This window comes from Notamacropus eugenii, chromosome 3, assembly GCF_028372415.1.
Source record: "Notamacropus eugenii isolate mMacEug1 chromosome 3, mMacEug1.pri_v2, whole genome shotgun sequence".
In the NCBI taxonomy this organism is placed as follows: Eukaryota; Metazoa; Chordata; class Mammalia; order Diprotodontia; family Macropodidae; genus Notamacropus; species Notamacropus eugenii.
The window spans coordinates 41,509,878-41,534,677 of NC_092874.1; the positions used below are offsets into that span (position 1 = coordinate 41,509,878).

The following is a 24,800-nucleotide window of genomic DNA, read 5'->3' on the forward strand; positions in this document are numbered from 1 at the left end:
GAGGATGCAAATCTGAATCATTTGAACCCACACAATCCAATCCAATCCAATCAACATTTATTAAGTGCCTACAATGTGCCAAGCACTGTGATAAATGCTGGGGATACATTTAAAAAAGACAGTTTCTACCTTCAAAGAGCTTAAAATCTAAAGGGAGAGAAAACCTACAAAGGAGTCAAGAGTGAGTGGGGAGAGGCTTGAAGGGGTTCCTAGCACAGGGGCATCTTGTTCCATAGAGTTGAAACCAGGTAGAGCAGCAGATGTAAAATGGAGTGAGCTCAGAATTCAGGTTCTGCCCTCTATAAAGGAAGGCATTGGGAGCAATTCAGTACTACGTTCTCCAGTCAGAGGGGAGAGGAGGCAGAGGGAGGTGGTGTCAGTTAAGACTTGAGTTAACATCTTGGTAGTGAGTTTAGAAGTGATGAACTTATCCTAAAGTGGTATCTTGTTCCATGGGGTTGAAATCAGGCAGGACGGCAGATGGGAAATGGATCAGATGGTTACTTCAATGCAGGTTTTTCTCTTGGCATGGGCTTTTACCCCCCATCTCTCTGAGGTCTGTCTCTGTCTCTCCTTCTGCCTCTGGGTGTGTATGCGTCTCAGTCTCTGTCTCTCTCCATCTCTCTCTCTGTAGCTCTCTTTGCATGTCTTCCTCCCTTCCTCTCACTCTTATATTTGTTCCAGAAGTTTTCTTCCATCTCTCTCTTCCTGTTCCATGGTGGGGAGGGGAAGATTAGTGTGACGGGGAGAAGAGGAGAAGGGGAGGTAGAGAAGCAGTCTTGAACAAGTTCAAGTTGATTGCCTGCTCAACATTGACGCCTACAGCTGTCTGTCGTGGAAATCTTTGGCTTTATTATCACTGTTAGTTGTAATGATCCCAGGAAAAGCACGTGGCATTTCTATCTATACCTATACTTTCTCTTTTCTCACCATTTTCCCAGGATAAATGCAGAGACACTAGTTCCACTTGTCCTTATTGACGAGAGCATGTGCTCTTGTTAGCAGGAGGACACTGGTAAACGAAAGAGCACTTAGACAATAAACCAAGACTTATGTAATAGATGCAGAGAAGGTATGGATGATTATCCAATAACTAGTCTATAATAGATGATATATGTGAAGCACTCTGCTAACCTTTGTTGCTAGCTGAACAAATACTAACTATGGAAGCAGGTCCTGAAGGCATGGGAGAGGGGCCTCAATGAAGCCTACATCTACCTTTGCTCTCCTCTGCTCCTTCCATCATGCCATCTCCCAGGTCTGAAATGCACCTCACTGCCTCACCTTCCCTGCTTGAAATCCTTTTCCCTTGAGGTCCAACAGAGATGCCATCTCCTCCTTGAAGGCTTCCCTGAGGTAACCATCTGAAAATGATCTGTCTCCTCTCAAATTTCTCACATCACTTTGTCTCAACTACTACTTTACATTTATCACATCCTCTCTTTTCTACATTATAATCTTCTTCAAGCCAGGCTTTGTATTATCTTTATGTCTCCAATACTGTATGTTGTTGTATGCACTAGATGCTTTTTAGGGAGAGGGGCAGAGAATCTGGACCTGTGATTTCATTTCCTCACTCCCAGTGAGGAAACCCCCTTCTACTGTTGCAAATTACTTACTGCTCTCCAAGTTCCAGACTTGGGATTTGCCTGGGTATCTCACAAGTAATTTATATCAGAGAGGATGAGCCTCAGTCTTCCTTCCACCATGGTCAATTGTCTTTCGACCATGTTGTCTCGTGGCATGTTTACTGAATTGTGTTGAATTGGGTCTCAGTCTCTTCTTTTGTCAAATGAGGGAGGCAATGACTGGATGGACTCATAAATATCCTATCAGTTCTGAATATTTGACCCTATTAAGTGAATTAAGTAGGCAAATGATTTTTTATTTCGTAAGTGCTAGGAACTCCCTCCCCGTAATTCTCAAGTAGGCTATGACTTAATAGTTAAACCTGGGGAGTTGCCTGAAACACAGAAAGATGAAATTAATTGTCTGCAGCTCAGATCAGAAATAGGATTTGAACCTGGGTCTTCCAGACTCCAGGCTGAGCACTCTCTCCCACATGCCACTTTGTCAATCAGCTTAAATTCTGGTCTCACCTGACACAAGTACAAAAGGATGCATCTGATAGTCTCATCCATGTGCTCAATAATGAGACTGTGACTGGGGCTCAGTCCATTTAGGAGAATGATGTTACACGCAAGATCATTTATGGCTGTCCTGAACTCTGAGCAGCCCGGAATTGCCTCGGAGTTTACTCTGGCCACTCCAAAAACATCTTGCCTACATGGGGGAATTCTAACAGTTTCTTTTTAACATATGTTTGTGTGTGTGAGAATGTGGGAATGTATGAAGTGCTGTATGCATGAAGGGTGCTGAATGAATCAAGAAAGCAATTGACCAATATGGAGGGTCCCATAAAAAGATATGAGCAGGTGATTCGTGATGAGTCTGTGGGAAACAAAGGCATCTTAGAACCTATAGTTAGAAGAAAGTATTCTAGTCCAACCTATACCTGAGGCTTGAAGCCTTTCTCTGGTAATAATAGTTCATTTCCCAAAGGAGAGGGAGGGAGGGAGAGGGAGAGAGAGCGAGGAAGGGAGGGGGGGCGGGTTTTGAAAGAATCAATTAAAATACCAAGAAGTAAACAAAAAATTCAGAAGAGACACAAACAAGACAATTTTGTAACTACCAAGTTATGTTTAGTGAATAGTTTTTAAAAAATACTGTATAACAGAAGTTCACAATTTCATATCTTCTTTTTTCTGTTCGTTGTAAATTGATATGTACATTTTGGTTATAAACGTTCATAAAGAAAAGGGGAGTTAAAAATTTCTAAAGCACTTTTCATACATTCTCTCCAGCATTACCTGAATTTCAACCAGGCATTGGCCAGTGTTTCCCTTGCCACCCTCATAGGGAGCAAGTATTTATTAAATACCTACTGTGTGCCAGAGATTTATTAAGTGCTTTACAAATATTACCTCTTTTGCTCATAGACAAGCTGGAAAGGAATGCCAGATGAGAAGACATTTGAGCTTTTCATTTGAGTTACAGGGTTGGTTAAGGAGAGGTTCTTTATAACATTCTGAAGAATTTAGTCCATTAAATAACCAATTTGGGAAGGACATGTGAGAGATGTGCATAGGATAGCCATTCTGGAAAGCAGTTTAGAAGAAAGTGACAGAAATATTCATACCTTGTGACCTGGATAGTCCACTCCTAGGCATAGACCTCAAGTAAGTTAGCAACACAAGGAAAGTTCCCACGTACATCAAAATATTTATAGTCACATCTTTTTTTTAAATAGTAATAACAAAGGCCTGGAAACCAACTAAGTGCTCACTGATTGTAGAGTGGCTCAGCAAATTGTGGCATAGTGATATAATAGCAGATTGCTGTGCTGTAACAAATAATGTATATGGTGAATAGAGCAAAGCAGGGAAGACTTATAGGACCTGATGTAGAGTAAAATAAGCCTAACCTAGACTGTATGTACAAGACAAATGAGATAATCTTTGCAAAAAGCACTTAGCACAGTGCCTGGCTCACAATAAATCTTATTCCCCTTCCCCTTCCCCTTCCCCTTCCCTATAACAATGTATGTGGAAAGAAAAACAGAAAATCTAAACTGAATGTTGAGAAAGTATAATGATAAAACATGGCCCCAAAGAAGAGTTATAAGAAAGCATCCTGTTTCCCCACTTCTTTGCAGAGGTGAGGGACTGTGGGTGTGGAACACAGCACAACGTGTCAGACTTTGAGATATGTTAGCTTAGTTTTGCTGAACTGCTTTTCCTTCTCCTTTTTGTTCTTTGTTATAAGGGATAGTCTTCTGGGAAGGAGAGAGACAAAGACTACATTAGGCAATGTCTTGTTAAAAACAAAAGATGGTAATAAAATATATTTTTAGAAAGTTTCTATGTGCCTGCCAGATGCTGGATCTAGAGACAAAAATGATCGTCCCTGTCCTGTGGGGATACATTAGGTATAGTGAATCTAGGATGCTAGACCTCAAGGGAGAGGGGACTTCAGAGACTGGGGAATTCAATCCCATTGTTTTCTAAATCAGGAAACTGAGGACCAGGGAGGTACAGGTTAAGTGACTTACTGAAGATCATTCAGGGAGTTTCAGTGGTAGATACAAAATAACTTGAGCGAGGTGGGGAGAGATGGAGGGGGAGAAGAGAGCAAGAACACTCACAAGGGAGGGAGGGAGGGAGAGAGAGAGAGACAGAAACAGACAGAGACACAGAGAGAGAAAAAACATAAAAATGAAACCAGCAACTTTGGGGATCCAGGAGGCTTCCTGTAGGAGATGGTATCCGAACTGGCTTTGAGAGGATATATGTATTCCAAGAGATTGGGATGAGTCAATCAAGAAGCCTTTTGTATGTGCTCGCTCTGTATGAGACACTGTGCTAAGTCCTGAGGATACAAAGAAAGGTGAAACAAACAAACTCATGGTCCCTACTATCCAAGAGTTCACATTCTAATAGGAGGGAGTGCATTGCAGGCATGGGAAATGTGCCAGAGAGTGGATATGAGGAAAGTACTTTGCAAGCTGTAAAGCGTTATATAAATGTTAGCTATTATTGTCATTTTCATGATCACCTTGTTAGCTGCCCCAGTTCTTTTCCTCTATGTAAATAGGTTCTCTCCCACATGGTACAGTGGAAAGACACTGTATTTGGAATCAATGGACATCCAAGTTCAAACCCCAGTCCTGGTTCTGATGAAAGCCTGGCTATTTACTGCCAGTGGTCCCATACCCCTAAGTCCCCCTGAGCTTCAATTTCATTGTCTTGGGACTGCAGTGACATCAAGAGCCTCATGACGGCCAACAACACTCAGTGAACATTTGGTCAAAGGACTCTTCCCCGAGTGGCCTTAGAACAGGATTTCAGGTCTTTTTGATTCTCTCTTTTGCCAACCTTTCCTTGTTAGCAGAAGTTAGCATGGTGGTGAGTCACCATTTACCATGTATCTCTGCCTTTTTACTCAACAAAATAAAAAAGACACCAAGTGAGGACTGAGATGACCTGTGTGTGCACGACAGCCAGGTCAAGAGCAGCATCTCATGGATCAGTGTCTCCTTTATGTAACATGGTCACAGCAGCAGGGAGAGCACAGTAACAGAAGTCTGGTGACTGGGGTCTGCAGCTTTCTAGCTATATGACTCTAACCAGCAAGGTACCTCCTTGTTGTTTTCTCTAAAATAAGGGGCTTGGACTTACAGTGCAGGGGAAAGAGTGCTCAATTTGGAGTCACAAGCCCTGGGTTCAAAGCCTAGCTCTGATACTACTTATTTGACTCTCTGGACCTCAGTTTTCCTTATCTGTAAAATGAGGGGAAGGTCATGCTAGATGACTTCTAAGGGCCCTTCCAGCTGTAAATATTGGATTCTAAACGCAAGGTCTCTTTTGACTATAATGTGTTAAAACACTGCATTTTAATGACTTGTCAATGCAGGGGCCATTTGTATTTTTGCACATGGTGCAATATATGCTGACTGTGGGTTTCTGGCTTCTAGCATGTTCATTTTTAGACTTCTCCCAGCACTGTTTATTTAAGAAACTCAATGATCCTGCAAAATTAATGAGCACAAACAAAGTTGATTAGTCTTCCCCTTTCTATGCAATTACTGCACAGGGGGAAAAAAGACATGACTCCCATCAATATTTAGGAGAACTGCAAGAGACTATTGACATGACACAGTAAATTCTTCTAAGAGCAGTGTGGTAAAGATGTCTGAAAGTATATGATTTGTGGCATAATTTGCTAGAATTACAGGAGTCCATCACTTTCCTTTTGAATCCAGCCTTTTTGGATCATAAACTACATACCTTTGAACTGAAAGGAATTTTCCTTAGATATATGGCAAATGGAGGCTTTCCCATCTAGTCCCAGGGCATAAAATAGGCTGCTATGTGGATTTATCTCCCTCCCATTTTCCCCCTTCCTCGACCCAAGAAATAGTTTATTTTCACTGGTAGAATTCTGTCCCTAAAGACTGAAAAAATAAGTTAAAATCATAGAATCATCATTTTCTAGATGAGATAACCAAGGTCTAGGGCAGTGAAATGACTGTCTCAAAGTCATACAACTAATTCATAGCAGGGTTTTAAAGGATGGGAGAAAGAAAGGGTTTCTTTTGAATATCTACTTAGAGATCTTTTCCTCAAATACACAAATAGGCTTAATGAGTCCATTTAAATGTCCTTTTCATTGAAAAGCCTTTATAACGACATCTTGATTATTCAGGAACTGATTAAGGAATAGTTAGATAACATAGGACTCCTCCTCTCCTCATGTCTTTCACCTTTGCGAAGTTTCATTGCTAATTAGCGTCTATAGCAGAGGATAGAAAAATGATAGAAAGGGAGGGTGAAATAAACATCAAACCATTCTGCTATTACTTATAATTGAAGGTAAAGTGCTTTTCCCCCTCATTATTAACAAAGGATTTCAATTCTCTTTCCTCAATTGCCAGGGATGATGGAGAGTTCCTTTGAGAATCTTAGAAATGGAAGGGATCTTGGAGTTCATCTAGTCTAATCCCTCCCTTTGACTTATGAGGAAACTAATACTCAGAGGAGGAAAGGGATTTGCCCAAGAGCATCTAGCTAGTTAGTGACAGATAATAACGATGATGTGTATCTGTCCTTCGTTGCCGAAGAAGACCATGCCATCAGAGAAACAATGACATGACTTGCACTTGACTTTGTTTTGAGTGAGGGAGAGCTGTGCAGGTCACCAACCTCACTTCTCCTCCAGAGCCATCTGAATCCAGTGACCAGATATTCATCAGGATGACTGGAGATGACCCAGGAGGAGGCAACTGGGGTTAAGTGACTTGCCCAAGGTCACACAGCTAGTGAGTGTCAAGTGTCTGGGGTGAGATTTGAACTCAGGTCCTCCTGACTCCTGCACTGGTGTTTCTATCCACTGCACCACCTAGCTGCCCCTAATAACGATGATGATAGTGGTAGGGATAGCTGCTATTTGTATGTGTTTTAAGGTTTGTAAGGCAATTTACAAACCTGATTTCATTAGGTAGAGAGATGGGTTTGTATCACCCCCATTTTAGGAAACCTAAGCAAACAGAGATTAAGTAACTTGCCCAAGATCACACAGGTAGTAAGTATCTGAGGCTGGACTTGAATTTGGGTCTTCCTGACTCCAAGTTCAGTGTTCTATCAGTTGTACCACCCAGCTTCCTGACAGTATTTACACTGACAGATCCTTAAATAAACATCAAAAGTACCAGGAAATCGAGGGTGGAGATGAGGTAGGATATTAGAATGGTGTACCTGTCATCTACACCTTTTGGTAAATCATATTCTAAATTAGAGAAGTTGACTTATTAGTGTTGTAAAGATTAGGCAATTGATGAAGGGCTTCCTTATGCCACAATATCTTAGCCTTAGAAATCTCAGGTTAGAGTTAGAGGCCCTTTAAGGCAGAATGAATGACCCTTATTTGGACATTCATCATCACCAACTTAGCAGGTGGGTTTATTGCCAATGTTTATAGCACTGACAAGATTCCTCTCTCTGCCTGGCTCTTTAAATATGGTGCCCTGCTTTCACATTTACTGGGACGGTCTTCTCCTTCCCTTTGCCCCTCCCCTGTCAATACTAGGCTTGTTTTATTTTGCAATATCTAATTCTCCGTAGAACAAGTATAGAGGGCAAGCTGAATGACAGAGTCATCAATTTCAAATAATCCCTAGAAGCCAATCACCCCAAATGGAACTTAACCTAAAAGTGGAAGTTATTCCTTATCTTCTTTTCACTCATTCCAACTATTTCTGTCACCTTCCTGCAAGGCAGAATCTGTTCCTGCTTTCCAGCTTTTTCCTATTCCAGGATGGTGATACGTTACCCCCTCCAGATGCTCTGCAGGTCAACCAAGCCAATCTTCTTGGTGTTCCTCATACCCAACATTCCATCTTTCATATGTATGTCTTTAGACAGGATTTCTCCAGTGCCTGTCTTTGTTTCCTTCAACCCTGAGCTTAAACAAAACCAGTTTGATTTTGCCCCACCCCAGCTCCTTATACTTTTCCCCACCCCTACTCCCAAATTGCTTTGTATTCATTTTGTATACACTTAAGTTTATATATTTTCTTTTTTAATAAATTATAAGCCCCTGGAGAGTAGAGACTGTTTCATTTTTTTCCTTTTTATCTCTAGCACCTGTTACCTTGAGCCATCATCGTAATGAATCATACAGATATTTGAGCATCATTATTATTGTTTTACAGGCAAAGAAATTGAGGTTTAGATAAACTAAGTGATTCCTTCATAGTTGTATTCCTTGCAAATGTCAGAGATAGCATTAAAAGGTCAAATGAAAACCAGCACTAGTCTAACCAGTATAGAGAGACAAAAATGAAGCTTTTTTACACTGGGGTGTTGGGGTGGGAGGTGGTGAGATAACATGTACGCAAATTAAAAAATACCCCCAAAATGGGCATAGGAACTGGACCTCTGATGTATTGGGAACACCTTATTGAGGAAACCACCTTTTTACCCAAGCAGGTTGGCACCTTCCCAGTAATTTGCACTCTTAGAAACATGCCTCAAGAACTGAGAGGTTGTGTCTTTTTCCAGGTTTACACAGCCAGTATGTGAGTGGGGTGGGACTTAAAGCCACGTCATCCTGTCTTTGAGGCCAGCTCTTTATCTTGCTGGCTCAGTGGATAGAGCGTTAGACCTGGGATCAGGAAGATGGGAATTCAAATCCTACATCGGACACTTAGTAGCTGTGTGACCCTGGACAAGGCAACCTCTCCCTGCCTTAGTTTCCTTATCTGTAAAATGAGGTTAATAATAACACCTGCCTCCCAGGGTGGTTGTGAGGATCAAATGAGATAATATTTGCTTTGTTGTTGTTTTAAACGAAAGGTAAGTGTACAAAGTATAAAAAGTGTAAACAAAGAGGCAGAACTATTCATTTACTATATTGGTAACAAAGACTTGAATGTTAACATTGAAGGTATTTATAGAGCTAAACTTTTTTTTACATACATCCATTTACCATGTGGTACGTTATTTCTTAGATATTATGTCCTATAAACTAAATACATTCTCATAGTTTTACAATATGCTAGTAGTAAAATATATATCACCAAATAAAATGTTAGGTTTTTATTTGTTTGTTTTTTGGCAAGGTATTCAGAAGGGTTACTTGACTTGCCCAGGGTCACTCAACTAAAACGTTAGTTTTTAATGCATACTACTTTTAAAATATCACAATTTGGTGGGTTCTGAATGTTTAATTACTTGATTCACACAAGGGAATGGAACAGAAAAAATCACCAAGCCAAGACTGTTTTAGGATTTTTTTTAATTCAATGCCTTCTACTTTCACATCATCTCCCACTATCTGATACATATAAGTGACAAGTGTAGAAGCTCAGATAGCCATCAATGCAAATGCAAGAATGATGTTTGTTTCCAGAGCATTGTATGTTCCAGTGGCAGATCCTGAATTAGTGTAGAATTTATCTTCATGTTCAAAGACTTCAAATTTGTGTGTGTGTGTGTGTGTGTGCGTGCGTGTGTGCGCATGTCCTGAAATGAGAATGTCTGCATCCTACTGCCCTTGTAGCAATGCTAAGTTGGCCACATCACCTCATGGAATAATTTGATGTCTATGGATCAAACCAGTTTTGAGTGGCCTAGCCATCACAGCTTTCTGTTCTGGATAATTCAGATTCTCATCAAATGTGAACATTTCCAGCTAGAGTCTTTAAACGGTCATAGCTTTCTTTGGTGAAAAGTTTCCAGTGCAGAGAATGAGCTGAACTTTTTCAGGCACCAGCAGTTTTTTTTTAATTTAGCTATTTTCTCTGCACTATGTTAGCCACCATGATAACAGCGATGATGGTGATCAAACACTTATCAAGCTACCATTTTGTGCAGGGGCCAATGCTTGATTGTAGAGATGCAAAGAGACACAAGACATGGTACCTGCCTTCTGCGAGTTTATAATCTAGATGGAAATAGTGAATACATGCTTCAGATGAGAATTAAAATTACAGGAGAACCCATAAGTGCCAGATAAGTGGTGTGGACATGAACTCTCACTGGAATTTGGAACAATGAGTGATCACCAAAGGTGGAATGGTTACGCAGACTCCACAGAAGAGAGGGGACTTGGGGTAATTGGAGGACTTATTTACCAAATAGATTTTCTGATAATGATCACCTCAATTCAGATAAACCTTAGTTGTAGACTGAGGATCAGGAATGATGGGCTCCATTCCCAGCTCTGTCTCTAGTAACCCTGTAGCGTGATGTACAAGGCTCTAAGAGTCTTTCCTGTATAATGAGTTTGGAGGGAAGAGGGAGGAATCAGGCATTAGGGTATAGAAGATTCCCTCCAGCTTTAAAATTCCATGTTGCCAAAAATTAAAAATAATAGTTGAGTTTATAAAAATTTGATTTCTCTCCACTGAAAATTGAAGTCTTGGCAGCCTGTGCTTCCTTAAAGATCAAGCTGAATGTGTTTATGATTCATCACACATGGTAAATTGAACCAGGAGCTATAACCAATTCTTGATAAATTGGTATTTATTTTGTATATCTTATGTGTTTACTTAGCTTTGAACATGTACAATGGAAGGTAAACTCCCTGAGGTTAGGGCCTGTCTCTTGTATTGTATTCCTCTGTGGCTACTAAAACAGTGCTGGGCACATAGTAGGTAATTTTTTATTGGTCCTGTGGTAGCCTTAGTATAGGGAGCTCCAAGTAAGGAACTTTCTCTGCCATAGTAGACTGAGAAAGTTGACCGTTCCCTGGATGTTAAGTGGTTAGTGTCATACAGTCTGTAACAGACATCAATCTTGAACCCAGGACTTCCTGACTCTAAAGCCAGCTTTCTCTCTACTATACCCTATTGCCTCAGTTAGCCAACGAACATTTTTATGTGATCAATGCTTATTGATCCACCAAGTTGTTGGTTGATCTGTTGATCATCTAAGAGTTGGAGGCAGAAGGAAAGAGTGCTGCTCATGAACACCCCAATCTATGCACTGCCTAGTTCTGCAGAGTCCAGTGTGAAGATTTGTCCTGTTTTAGTCACCAACCACCCTTCCAGTCTTGCACTTCACCCAATAGTCACATGCAAAGATGGTGCCCTGATTGACCATGAGGTTGGCAAGCATGGAGAGCCCATTAGACATGGCTTTGGCATGTTTTATGCAGCCACTCAGCATTTGTTTTCATCCTGTTTGGGAATTTCTCCATAGGGGGTGAATGGTTTGGAAGAATGAACGTTGGTCTGGACCTTTAATTTCCTTGTGTAAAGAAATCCCTGTGCAAAAATGACCCCTACCATTCAGATCTCGGCACCTGTCCAGACCTTAGAGTTGCCCAGGGCACTGAGAGTTAGTTAACTGGGAGCAAACCACACACCTTCTCCTAAGCTTCCCTTTCTTCATCTGTAAGATGGGAATGATAATTCCTGTAGTACCTACCTCAAAGGATTGTTGTGAATCAAACAGGATTCCATAGGGAAAATACCTCATGATCTTAAAGTTCTATATAAGTGTCTATAAAGTTTTATATAAATTTCCATTGTGGTTGTTTGTGAGGCACCTTAGAGACAGCTTGCTGGAGCTATAATGGATAGAATGCTGGACCTGGACTCTGGAAGACCTGAGTTCAAATCTAGTCTGAAATTCTTCTTAGCTGTGGGACTCTGGACAAGTCACTTAACATCTGCCTCAGTTTACTCAACCACAAAATGTCAGTAATTAATAGCACCTATTTCCTGGGGTAGTTGTAAGGATCAAATGAGATAATACTGGCACATAGTAGGCACTTAATAAATGCTTGTTCCCTTTCTTTCCCCCTTGTTGTTATTATTATAGCTTTAACATGAGAGGTTCAGCATTCCTGGTATAATCTGGTTCTTCTTATGTTAACATCCTCAATTCTCCTTTGTACTTACCTGAGGTCTTTTTAAGGTGGGGGTGGGGAGGGAGCCCACAGCAAAGGGATGAAGCTAATGACACATGTCAGGTGCTGTCTCTGTAATATTCAGGGAAATAAATGTAGCCACTTCCCAAAGAGTTGAGCCATTCCTTTAATATGTAGATGATTCTGTAGCTCATTTAAGCTCATTATTTTTCAGTTAGCGGCTCTAGTTGAGCCATCCTTATGGCTATATTTTTAGAAGGCTTAGATTATTATAGCAACTGTGAAAAAGGAATGGGAAAAGAAATCTGGCTGCCAGCACACAACTCCCCTAATTACATTTCTTGAATTGAATTCCCCTTTCTTTTCACCCTCAGAGAATATTGTCCCCCTGATTGAATGCCGTCGCCCTTGGGTGACTGCTGACAAAGCTGCCAGCTGATGAGTGATGTGTGGGGATGCTGGTCCTCCTCCTCATCCAGATGCTTATTCTGTGCAACAGCTGGGCTTTGAGAAAAAGGTTGGGTACCCAGCGTGCCTGGAATGCCATCTCCTTCAAGCAGCTCAATGAACCATTTGAAGAGTTTGGTCTTCAGGCTGCTGTTTCTTGACAAAGCTTCTAAGAATTAAGGGAGTGGATGTGAAAGAAGAAGAAGAGGAGGGGAGAGGAAGAGGAGAAAAGATGAGGGAAAAACCCCAAGGAGGTCATGTTAGTAATTGTAGTAGAAAAACAATTAGAATAATAAAGTCTAGGTAGCTGAAATCTTTAGAACAGGATTTCTAAAAATGAGGCTGGTGAGAGAGAAGTTTTGAGAGACTTGTTGAAGATGAAATCTTTAAGAGGCTGCTGCTGCAGGGGAAGGCAGGGAAAAGAGCTTACACACGGTGGTGGAGTGGGCTGACCCTGACTGCCACGTTCCCCCTGCTTCCCCTCTGTCCAGCTGTGTGCACAGTTCTTCTGACCTCCAGTGGGGAACTAGTCAGAGCACTGAGGAAAAGAATCCAGGCTGGTTTGAATTTTGTTTTCCAGAAGTATGATGTGGGGCATTAAAGCTGAAATTTAAAAAAATAAAAAAAGCCCTGGGCAGGTAAGCTTAGGCCATGGTTTTAGGGTGGGAAAAATTGGAAAATAGGAATAATGATAATAAAGTAAAGGAGAAAATTTTCTATGATTGGGGCCAGAGCTGGGTCACACACAGAAGATAAGAACAGGGAAATGGAGGAAAATAAGGAAGAAAGAATGCTAAGCAACTAGGAAATGACTGAATGAATAAAATAGAATATTGTGCTGTAAGAAATCACTCAAGGGATGGATTCAGAGAAACCTGGGAAGACTTTTATGAACTGACAGAGTGAAGAGAGCAGAACCAGGAAAATGATTTGTACAGTGAAAGTCAGCTGTGAAAGATGTAACAATGGAATCCTCCATTCAATAACCAATCATGATTCCAGAACTTAGGATAAAGCAGCCTTCCCATCTCTTGGCAGTGGGGTGATGGACTGTAATGGCGGAATGAGACATACGTTTTCAGACATAATCAATGTATTCATTCATTATGGTTGACTACACTTATTTATTTCAAGGGAGGGCACTTATGTTTTTCACTAGGGGAGAGGGTTGGGTGAGAAGGGAAGGCTAGTAACAGGGATGCAGAAAAAAAGGAAGAAAAAGAAAAAAAGCATCACAAAATAGTTTTAAAATATACAGGAGAGAATAAAGGAAATTTACATGAAGACCTAGACAAGCAGGGTAATATTGGTGGTGCCATGTTCAATTTAATATCTGTTTTTTAAAGCTTCATCTGTATGTAATAGAGATTTATAGTTTCCTATTCAGTTTGTTCTTTGTAGACGGAAATGTTCACATCTATTGATATTTGCCACGTTCCAAATTAAAAAAAGAAAAAAATTGAGAGAAATGAAGATAAGGGAAACTTAAGGCCATAGAACTTAGAACTACAAGCTCATGGTATGAGGGATGTGGGGGAAAAGAGGGGACTGGATATGTTAATTCACTGGCCTTTTGAGCTTTTGGTGAGTGCTTTCCTTTACCAGTACCAATCAGTGCTTTCTGTTCAACTTGGAGTCTTTAAAGAAGTGAATGGGGCCAGTAGGAGGTTAAGTGACTTGCCCAGGGTCACACAGCCATGTATCAGAAAATGGTAAAAATGGGAATAGGAAACAGATTCTTCAAGGTGGAACCTCCTGGACGGAGGGAGCATAGCAGATTAGGAAAACAGTCAAGCATTGATTTTGGCCTTTGGTCTGGTCTTTGGCCTTCATGATTCTTCTGAAATTCCAAATGGGCCATTACTCAAGTAATTTGACCAAACCTATGATTCTCCATCCCTGAAAAAGGGATAAATAAAAATGAACATGCCCCAAAGGGAGAAAAACTTAAAAATCTAGGGGACACCTAAAGGAACCCACTGATAATTTTTTTTAAAATAAAGTCTATCTACTAACAAGTATTTACTAAACACTTGTTTATGTTTGTAAGGAACTGTGTTAGAGACCAAAGGGATTACAAAGAAACATAAGTAATGGAGTTTCCATCCTGTAGCCCTGGGGGAAAAAAGAGAGATTGTGGGACATTCAGGACACCATGCTATTTATCCATATCCTCATAGAATCATGGATTTAGAGCTGGAAAGGACCTCACACACCATCTAGTCCAGTATCTTCATTTTAAATGTGAGGAAACTGAGGCCCAGGGAGGTTGTGACTTGTCCAAGGTCATGCAGGCAATACACAGAAGGGCCAAGATTCATCCTCTGACTCCAAAGTGGGTGCTTTTTCATCACTGAGAGCTAAATGGACATTCAGAGATTGCCTACAATATTCCCCTAAGGTGACACAGGAAATACCTGAGGCCTTAAGAAAAAAGTGATTCACCAAAGTTTGTGCAGCTTAGAGTCAAAGACAATGGCAGAGTCCATCCCAACTCCCTTATTTTACAGATGAGGAAACTGAGGCTCAGAGGAGAAAAATGCCTTAAGGTACTAAATATCAGTGGTGGGATTTGATCCCAGATCCTCTGATTCCAGAACCATTGACCTTTCCGGTGTATCTTGTCTAATATCATGGAGTATCAAAGTTGAGGGCCGTCTTTAGAGGTCACCTTGAACCACTCTCTCAGTTGATATATAAACAACCTGATGCCAAAAGTTGTATACAAAATAAATAGCTTAGCAGAGACTGAACCTAGATCTCTGTTCTAGGTCCTCTTTACCTTCCCTTCCAGGTACAGAGATAAAATTCCTCTTTGTGTCCTCTTGTCCTTAGCACCAGTGCCTTGTATGAAGCAGGGGGCTCCATGTATGTTGATTTCCATGGAAGTGTGAAAAAAGACCTAACTCAGCCAAACAGAAAGCAATCAATTTTCTCAAATCTAATGTTGTAAACAGTGCAGGAGAAGCAATAAGAACCAATAAGGCATGGCTTAGGAGATGAGCCAATCTTAACTGCCATGCCCTGAAACCCTTAACTGCAATTTTCACTCCTAAAGATTGGGAATAAAGGCTTGAGCAGCCAGAACTATTGCTAATTTCAAGTTCTAAAAGAAGTAAGGGATAAACACTGCTGTTTGCAAATTGAAAAGGATTAAAATCAGGAGGGGAAACCTATTAATTTTAAATTTCTTGCTCTGGCAGCATTGAAGTACTAGTAGATTGGGACAAAGGAGGAGGAAATCCTGGAAACTAGATTTTTGGGGTAAATTATAATGAATTTAGTACATAGTTCATCAACCTAAAAATCCTACATCTAGGATGATGAGTTTGCTCACAGCTATCCACCAACCTACTCAAGGCTTTCCAAAAGAATATCCAGGCAGCCCTTTACTCAGGAAAACCAGAATTCTAAAAGATTGAGACTCCTGGATGAAAATAACACAGCAGGTGAGTAGAATGACAATTCATTGATTTTTGGACTTCCATCCAGGTCTAGAATTTGGCCTTCATGAATCCAGAGCAAAGAAATCCTGAGAGATCCCTCAAGGAAATAGTATAAAATATGGATATAGAGAGGTGAATATGAGGTGAGAAAATAGGGGAGGATTTTAAATGTTAAGAGCCTAGGAATATTGTAAAGCATTGGTTGAATGGAAGGGAACCAAACATTAGAAGAAATAGGGAAAATTGAATCAGATTCTGGAGCCAAACCACTGGTATAAAACCTGTGGCTGAGTCACTTTTCCTCCCACTCCACTAATGGATCTGCCATCTCATCAATGTGAGTACTCCCTCCTGCATTGTAGACTGCAGCCCATCCATGTCTGCCTGTCTTCTTTGTCTCATCTTCCCCTGAATCTGTCATAAGGGGTCCATCTAACCCGATGGGCTTTTTCTCTTGTCTTCTTTGGAAATTGGTAGATACCAGTGGAGCCCAAGTGTTAATTTCAGTTACCTTTCACTCTTGCTAGAAGACCAAAGCATCCTGTTACTTCCCTCATTCTTGTTCCTCTAATGACATCCTCGTCACTTAACACTCCTTTACCCAAGAAGCTCAAAACAGGTGAGAAAAATGTAACTCATCCTCTCTCCAGCTCCCTTCCCCTCAAGAATCAGTCTGAATTCAAGTGAATTTTGGCCCACAGCGATGCCAGGAAGCATTAAAAAGACAAAGAAAAGCAGAGAAACAGCAATGTTTAGTCCTTTTGAAATAACCCTTTACAACTGTTGTATTTTAAGCATTTGTTAAACTAAACTGATATTGACCATATGGTCAACGAGGGCCCTTCTAACTCTCCAATTCTCTGATTTTATGTTGTCGTGGAGGAAACCAAATTAAATGAAGATCTTATCAAAGAACTTAGGAATGCTAGATCCTATGTGACTGAAATATTTGGGGGCTCTTTTAAGTAGTTTCTTTTGCAGGATGCTTTCCTTCTGGTATGCTCCTCTTTGCTTCTCTTCCTCCAATATATTTCTTCTTGTACCACATCAGAGCACTTTCCCCTGCTGCTCATTGTCTGTTGAAGGAGTTTTAATTTTCTCATGTGAATTGAATTCCTAGACATTGTATTCCTCTTTCACAGTTTCTCTTATAAATTGGGCAGGAAGAATGTCTTCTTTTCAACTTTTCACTACATCATATTCCCAGAAGTCCCCAATGACTAACTTAGCTTGTGATAAGTATCTGCCAATCTCTTTGGGGTGTTCACAGTGATATAGAGACATGTGCTAAGCATCCATTGTGTGAACATCACTCTTTCAGGACTAGTAGTTTTACTGAGTGAGATAAGGCTACACAGTCCTTGTCCTTACTGGGTTTACAATCTTGTCTTGCTTGTAGACCAATAAAACCAAGCCCAAAAGTCGCAGAAAGGAGTGAAAAGTGAATATCATTTTAAATATCAAATTTCATAATTGATAATACACAGGGTAGAGGAAAGCTATGACTTCTCCTTCCTTCTGCAGGGCAATCAGCAAATCAGCTGTTGGAAAGATGCAGGGAAACTTTGGTGAGTTTCTGGTCTTGTGATAGATTTTTGAATTTCTTGGTGCTGAGGCTGAAAGCTCTCCAGATATTTTCTATCTATAATGCCCTCCAGCTCTTTGCAATTTACTTTCATCAAAGTGAATTAGGTCTACAGAATATCTTAGCAGTCATGTAAGCATTTGCTTGATGGCCTTGGTGGCTTCAGGCCATCATTCTCCCAATAGTCTTACTTCCATGGTGCCATCAACTGCCCTTACGTAAATGCTTGCTTTCTCTTAAGCAGTTGTTAAGGGGCTTGATAGGGGGCAGTGAGGAAGGCAAAGAGAGAAAAGTGCTAACATTGGTAGATGTAGCTAATGCAGTGCAACCATATAGAAACTTTCAATGAACTTGTGGGTCTGATACAGTGGTGAAGTAAAAAGGACTCCATGCTCTTAGTCTAGAAAGCTAAGTTCTGATCCCTGCATTGCTACTGAGTGACAAAAATGTGATTTGGGAAAGTCACGTAACCATGCACCTCCATTTCCTCATATATAAAATGGAGATTGGGCAGCAAGGTGGCGTAATGGATAGAGCACAGGACCTGGAATCAGGAAGACTCATGTAAGTGAGTTCAAATTCAGCCTTAGACACTTACCAGCTGTGAGACCCTGGGCAAGTCCCTTGACCCTGTTTGCTTCAGTTTCCTCATCTATAAAATGAGCTGGAGAAGGAAATAGAAAAACACTCTGGTGTCTGCCAAGAAAACCCCAAATGGGGTCATGAAGAGTCAGGTGTGACTGAAAAACAGCTTGACAACAGCAAAAATGGCGATAACAGACTTACAGATTCTTAGCTTTGAAAGTAACTTTGTCTGTCATCTACTTCAGCTCTCTCCCTTTACAGAAAAGCAACCCCAAAAGGTTAAGTAACTTGCCCAATGTCATGCAATCTAGGGTAGAATCATTAGAAAGACAGTTCCTGACAGGAACAATCTTGTTTTTATCTCTAGCACCCAGGCACATGGTGATTACTAAAAGGTGATTACTCTGACAAATTTCAGAGAGGTGTGGGCCCCCTGGAGCAGAATGTTGTATACCTTGGAAGATAGTTTCTGCTTGGCTATTTTTGTTTGTTTTTCTTTGTCACAAGGGATTCAAACTAAAGGTGGAATGAGTACAAACTAACTGTGAGATAAAGGGATAAAGTGCCTCAATAATTTTTTTAAATAAATATTCGTTGAATTGAGTCAATTCTGACAAGGAAAAGAGCCCAGATTGCCCAGATTCTTATCCAGATTCATCCTATATTAAAAGGCCAGGGAGACACATGATCATCCCAATGTCTCTTCCAGTTCCAAGTTCTAGCATTTTAATGGATTTGGAAAACTTGACAAGACCAGGCACAGTGAAATGGCAGCAGTTTAGGAAGTAGCCAACACTTGCTGGGCTGAAATTGACCCATCTCTCTGAAAATAAATGCTCGATCCTTCTGTTATTTTCTTATCCTAGCTTCCAGCCTCCTGCAGGTGGCATCTTATGGTGTTACTGATGCCAGACAGCTTGAATAAATTAGGTATTACAATGTCCCCCAGGAAAATCCAGCTTGGCTGATAGTTTTAATATTGAAAAATTATTCAGGGTATGGTAGCAGGAATTGAGATCAGGAAGGCAAGAGAAAACTTAGGTAATTGCTACTCAGCTATCCTCTCAAATTCATAGTGAGTATGGCACCAGCACCCTCTTACAGAAATCATTTAACCTTTCTAGGATTCCCCATTTTCTCACTTGTAAAATGAATGGAAGGATTAGGTAATAACGATAATATCTCACAATTTTAGTATTTTATGAACTTCATCTTACTGCTATTAGTATTTCACAGATGAAGAAACTGAGACTGAAAGAAGTTAAAATGATTTGCCCAGGATCAAGCAATTAAGAAGCCTCCAAGACAGAATTTGAATGCAGATCTTTTTGACTCCAAATCCAACACTTGATTCACTATGGTACAATACCTTCTAATTTTTACAAGTCCATGAGTCTGTGAAGCTTTTACCTTCTTCAGTTTATGTCCTGAATAGCAAGGAGTGGGGTTTGATAGGGCCTGTGGATATCTTGAAACCCACTTGAGTTTGTCTCTTTTTAATATTCATGATCTGGGGTTTCTGTGTGGTGTCAAGGTTGTGTACCAGGCATCTCTTTTATGACCCGAGTTGTCACAGGCTGATGAATAATGAGATGTTTGGAGGAACCATTGAAGGATTAACTGGAGGGTCTTAGCCAATCCCTGAGCAGCAGGAGCTAAGGGGCCTTCATGAAGAATTTATCTGAGTGATTCATCTTCAGCTCCTGTGAACAGATTACATTCTTATTCCGTTGTGGAAAGTTTATAGCCAGTTTCCAAGTAGTACAAATATATTATTAATAATCCTTAGAAAAACAAGACATTGTTGCGTGGTTTATATATCACTCTTATTCAGTAATATTGAATTGTCTAACGGGGCCTCATGAAATCACGTGAATCTTGATATATTGAAATTTAAATCAATTTGCAACAAAGCCAAAGGATTTTGTGTTCTTATATTTGAGACTAGTAAATCTGTGTTCCCTCTTAGACAGTGCCTAGCATCATTATGCTGTAGAGCTGGGGTTGATGAATTAGGTTCAGATTAGAAAATGAGGCACACCTTTCTAGGTTTCCTATTTTCTGTCTTCTTTTTTCAAATTTATTAATTTATTTTTTTTCAGTTTTCAATATTCACTTGCTTAAGTTTTAAATTTTCTCTCCCTTCCTACCCTCTCCAAGATGGTAGGCAATCTTATATGGGCTCTACACATACATTCCCATTAAACACATTTTCACATTAGTCATGCTGCATAGAAGATTTATAGCAAATGGGAGAAACAATGAGAAAAACAAAATATAACAGAAGAGAAAATAGTCTGCTTCATTCTGCATTCCTACTCCATAGCTCTTTCTCTGGATGTGGATCTCATTTTGCATCATGAGTCTTTTGGAAATGTTTTAGGTCCTTGCATTGCTGAGAAGGGCCAAGTCCATCAAAATTAGTCATCATACACTGTGACTGTTAATGTTTTCCTGGTTCTGCTCACTTCATTCAACATCTGTTCATATAAGTCTTTCCAAGATTTTCTGAAGTTCATCTGCTCATCATTTCTTATAGCACAATAGTATTCCATTATGTTCATATACCACAACTTGTTTAGCTGTTCCCCAGTGGATGGGCATCCCCTTGATTTCCAGTTCTTGGTCACAACAAAAAAAGCTGTTATAAATATTTTTGTGCATGTGGGCACTTCTCCCATTTTTATGATCTCTTTGGAATACAGCCATGGTATTGCTGGATCAAAGGGTATGCACATTTTTATAGCCCTTTGGGCATAGTTCCAAATTGCTCTCCAGAATGATTGGGTCAACTCAGAGCTCCACCAACAATGAGTTAGTGTTCCAACTCATCCACATCTTCTCCACCATTTATCATTTTCCTGTTTTGTCATGTTAGCCAATGTGATTGGTGTGATGTGGTACCTCAGAGTTGTTTTGATTTGCATCTCTCTAATCAATAATGATTTAGAACATTTTTTCATATGACTATAGATAGCTTTAAGTTTTTCCTCTAAAAACTGCCTGTTCATATCCTTTGACTATTTATCAGTTGGGGAATGGGTTTCTTATTTTCTTGAACCACTGTCAATGAAATGAGAAAGGAAAGAAAATGAGCTTATATGGTAGTGTTTCCAGGGGCTTCCCTGGACAGGATATAAGAGAGTTACTGTGTATTGTACTGGGAAAACTTGTATGAATTAATGCAGACTGAGGTGATTGGAACCAAGAGAGCAGTTTACATGATGACCTACATGAAAAAAAAGAAAAGAAAACAACATTGAAAGACTTAAACTCTTGAAGTAACCAATTGTTTCTTTGGAGAACTGACATGGAAGCATGCCTCTTGCCTATTAGCAGAAAGGCGATGAAAGATGGAGGTGGGTGAGACATACAATTCCCACTATGGCCAACATGTTGGTTTGTTGTGCTTGGCTGTATTCATTGGTTAAAAAAAGAGCTTTGAATTATTGGGCAACAAAGGAGGGAGGTCATTGGAGAGTGATAGTAATGTTTTACAAATATGAACTTTAACAAAATGCAAAGGAAGGGAAAGAAACATGAAAGCCTAGAACCCATAGTTCTAGTCTTGTTTATGCCATGTCCTACCTGCATCTACATCAGGCTCCAGCCTTCTCTACCTCAGTACTATTGTGCAGATCAAAGCATATTATATAATTGATGACAATAAAGTGTAAATAATAATAATAGTAATATAGAACTAGCCTCTCTGGGAGGGCCAAAGGGAAGAGGACTACATGGGGATACATGGTTTCTTCTGTTCCTAATGTTCTGTGAAGGTTCTTCAGTTCACTCACTATATTCATTCATTCAAGATACTTCTTGGGTACCTATGCTGCCCTTCTTTAGAGAGAAGACAAAGGGATGTGTATCTAGGGTCTACCTACTACAAGGAAAGTTCAGAATGAATTATACCCAAGATCCCAATATCAGGTAGAGGTTCAGAATGTGGTTTGTTAAGTTTGGGAGAATCTTAGAAATCACTGGAAGGAGAGATGAAATCTTAATCAGAGAAGGAGGGGAAGGAGAGAATCTGTAAGAGAGCCATGCTTTGGAGGAGGATCTCAAGATGGGTTGGCTTTAGTTAACAAGTGTTACCATTTGGTGAACAGATGTGAAGGAAGACCCAATAGTGTAGAGCAGGGGTGGGGAACCTGCAGCCTGGAGGTCGCATGTGGCCCTCTAGATCCTTAAGTGTGGCCCTTTGACTGAATCTGAACTTCACAGAACAAATCCCCTGAAGAAAAGGATTTATTCTAAGAAACTTAGACTTAACCAAAAGGCCACACCCAAGGACATAGAGGGTCACATGTGGCCACAGGTTCCCTACCCCTGGTGTAGAGTATTAAGTCCATCCAGTAGATCTTGGTTTTCTAGGAGTTCTGAAGTTTTTGCTTGAGTTCCATGCTTTCTATCCTACAGGTTAGGTAGCTTGTACTTTCAGCATCACCATTAATCACTCACGAGGCTTCCTGTTACCTGAGTGGTATAAAAACTGATGCAAAACAAAATGAGCAGAAGCAAAGAATCCTTTCTTTGTTTGCCTACATCAGTGACAGAAGAGAAAACAACATTGCCTTCCTCATCAGGGAAAAGTTGAGGATCCAATGAGATTCAGAAGCAAGACTCCTGAATTTGACGTCAGAAGGCCTGGGGTCAAGACCCTGCTCTGTTACTTCCTAGTTAAGCAATCTTAGGTAATGATGAGCAGCATGGTAAAAGAGAAAAAAACATTAACCTGGAGTGACAGGACCTAATACTTTCTCCTAATACTTACTCCTTGTTTGACCTTGGGCAAATCACTTAAGCTTTCTCAGCCTCATTTTTCTTATCTGTAAAATGATAGTGTTGAACTAGAGGCACCCTCTACTTTTGTATCTTATGAGCCTGTATGGGTGTGATGATAAATAAGCTGACAATGTTTTCAGAGCACCTTACACACATTGTCTCATTTGAACCTTATAACAGCTCTGTGAGATAGGTACTGTAGGCATTATACCCATTTTTCAGATGAGGAAACTGAGAGGCAGCTTATGGTTTTTGTGTAGATTTGGGGTTGGCATCCCTTTACTCTTTAAGCCCTTGGGTTTAAGCTGAGATGAGGGAGGGCAGTTTTACCACTAAGACTGCTTGCCTGTGTGCCCAATGAGTTTACATTTCAAAACTGTGAGAAAGGCACTCTTGGATGTTGTATATTCCTTATCTAGAGGATTCCTTCGAGATTGATGATGGTTTTGCCTTCCTGACTAGCCTTTTGTGCCATCAAGAGTTTCATTGAATCATCGAATTTAGAGCCTAGAGGGATCTTGGAGATTATCTAGTCCAATCTCATTTTACAGATGGATAAACACGTACAAGATGTAAAGTGCTCCGGGCTCATTTGTCCCTTTTTCAGAAGCCTTCTGTCTCAACTTTGGCATGCCAACGTAGCCTCTAATGATGATTAGAAGCAATTGTTGGATCTTATAAATCTAAGCTGTATGTGTAGTTTTGCCCACTAAATGTACATTTCCTCCCAGGAATACCCCTGTAGCGCTTATACCTGGCTCTTTCCAGCATTACTATTTGCTTCTCCATTTCCCAAGGTGAAAGAAGTCAGACCTGTGGTGGAAAAAGAATCCCTAGGCCTATTTATTTCTGAAGTCTTTAGTCATAGCCTGAGAACAAACTGGGCTATAGCATGAAACAGGAAAGGGAGAAGGAAAATGATGATAAAACATGATGCCAAGTTCAGCACAGCTCTGATTTGGACATTCAAATTATATTGGCATGAATTCAGGATGACTTTAAAGCAGGGAGATGAGTGGGGGCGGGGCGGGGGGACCTTTTTGCTTCCTCCAAATGGATTATCTGGGCATTGTTTTACCCTTGAAAATGCTAATGTGGACAAGGCCTCTTAAATGGGAACAATTCTAGCCGTGGTGCTTCCCCCTGACGCCTACTTCCTTCCCTCCCAAGGCTGCTGGGTAATATGTAAGCATGATTCCATGTAATCCTCATCCCATACTGACATGGTAGTCAGTATTCTCACCAGGAGAAGGCTTCTCTTGTTATTTATCATCTTTACAAATTTTATTATTATATTCTGCAGCAGCTTTTTTTTCTTTGTTGCTGTATGGGATTTTTTAAGTCCCAGGCTCATCGTCAGAATGGCACCTTACCCCAAAGTGCACAGCAGGTGAGTGAGAAAGCTCTTACTAACCACCCAGCCGTTGTTCATTAACATCCTCTCTGATATAAAACTTCACATTTGAAGGGATTTTCAAAATTCTCCTTCCGTCAGCCTTAGCTATTCTCTAAATAAAGTAAGCAATTCATTTAAATGCAATACTTTGGATAAAAATTGGCCCTAAACTTAATTGTAACACAGATTCTTTACTACTTCTCTTCCCCGATCCCTCTGGAACCTGGTTTTCTCTCAGGCAATGACTGACATACTCTCTGTTGTTCTTCATTTTTTTAAGGCTGCTGGGTCATTTCCTGTAATCTCTCTCATTTATTTGAATGACTCGGCACAATTTAACCCACTCTGCCTCCTGTCCTAATGCCCTCCATCCAACCAATCTATCTGTCTTATCTTTTGTTTTATCTGTAGTTCTGGGACCACTAAGTGACTAATGGAAGTAGTCATCTGGTTACATTGTACAAAAGGTATGCATTATGCCAAGTTTGGTACAGTCATCCCATCAGGGGGCAAAAGTTAACATCGGAAATCAAGATGCATTCATTTAAGGTCTTTTGCAGGAAACCTAAGCCTAACCCTCTTACCCCAGGCATGGGTGGGTAATATCAATCAGTTTCAA

The 24,800-nt window shown here is 40.4% G+C and overlaps 1 protein-coding gene and 1 pseudogene across 5 annotated transcripts in view; one reads left to right on the forward strand and one right to left on the reverse strand.

Moving 5' to 3' along the window:
- The window catches only part of TMEM108 (transmembrane protein 108), a 363,670-nt gene that overhangs the window by 185,126 nt on the left and 153,744 nt on the right, over nt 1–24,800 (forward strand). The gene's annotated exons all lie outside the window — the stretch shown is intronic.
- Nucleotides 9,283–9,837, reverse strand: LOC140531000 (vacuolar protein sorting-associated protein 29 pseudogene; annotated as a pseudogene).